The following is a 1,221-nucleotide window of genomic DNA, read 5'->3' as shown; positions in this document are numbered from 1 at the left end:
TAATAGATCGATAGGGTATTGTAACTTCTAGGTTCAAGTTTTCGTTTGAGTTAACAATATTGAAAAGTTATGGTAAGTCAAAACAAAGTATTGTGAAGATGGTATATGCCGAATTGTAATGAAACAACTTGTTGAAGATAGCATATGGCTGTTCTTACGTTCGGGTGTCGAGAATCATGTCTTCATTTGTTGTTTGAGCGTCTCTTTTTCATTTACGAATTTACATATACAATGCTCATGAAAGAATCGGATTTCGAAACCCCTTAAATATTTTCTTTAGGATATTATTATAGGCATGTTTTAGTCTCTAGTCCATGAAACAATTCACTATATATTTAGATAAAAACAAAACAGATTTATTCAGTATTAAAATATTAAGTCCATTAAGTCAGTTCTCATGATTTTGAGATAATAAAAATTAAAGGGGCATTCCGAGAATTGAACTCGGGACCTCTCGCACCCTAAGCGAGAATCATACCACTAGACCAAATGCCCATCTATGTTGATTAATTTATTTGAAGATATTAAATCTATTACATACAAGATGGCAAAATACATGCATGATACATGACATTTTGTGAACACTGTCACTATGCATTACTTGTTCAATGTGAACCACTACAAAACTGGTAATGATTTACATAATGAATTCGATATACAATAATTCGAGTCGAATCTAATCAAATGCAACAAAACCCGAATATATAATTGAAGCTCTTATTAAGCATCAACTCATACTCAGGTTGGTAATATTCTTAAATATCGTTTAATGATCCCTTTGTTCCCAGTTGACGAGCCATCCCCGGTTTGCCGTAAAGTTTGTTTGGATAATTTTGGCGAACACGCCGTTCATTGCAAGGAGTTTCCGAGGTTTAAATATAGACATGATTTGGTCAGAGATGTCCTTTGTGATGTGTTAAAACGAGTGGGGATCTCGGCAAAAAAAGAAGCTCCTGTGAATTTCCTGTCGAATCCACTTGAAGGGAGGTCTACTCTCAGACCAATAGACGTTCTTGTGATTGGATGGGCAGGGGGAAGCACGCTTGTATAGACCTCGCTGGAGTATCCCCTCGTCAGGCTTAGGGATACTGGGTTTGTTGTTAGACAGGCTGTGTTGAAGGCGGAAAAATTGCTAAGCATGAGAAAGTATATGCCGAGAATCAACACGTCTTCATTCCTTTTGCTTTTGATACATTTGGGTCCCTTGCCCCCGAAGCTATT

General features: G+C 36.8%; 1 non-coding gene across 1 annotated transcript; it reads right to left on the bottom strand.

Annotated features, from left to right (window-relative positions):
* Nucleotides 1–423: 423 nt before the first annotated feature.
* TRNAP-AGG (transfer RNA proline (anticodon AGG)) lies at nt 424–495 on the bottom strand. Its single transcript has one exon. It is a non-coding gene; the product is annotated as a tRNA-Pro (tRNA).
* Nucleotides 496–1,221: the final 726 nt, after the last annotated feature.

Source organism: Bidens hawaiensis, unplaced genomic scaffold (assembly GCF_021521415.1).
Source record: "Bidens hawaiensis isolate Kalapana, Puna unplaced genomic scaffold, B.hawaiensis_p1.1 tig00002414_1, whole genome shotgun sequence".
Classification (NCBI taxonomy): Eukaryota; Viridiplantae; Streptophyta; class Magnoliopsida; order Asterales; family Asteraceae; genus Bidens; species Bidens hawaiensis.
Note: the sequence above shows the minus strand (reverse complement) of the source record. Positions and strands in the feature narration are given on the sequence as shown.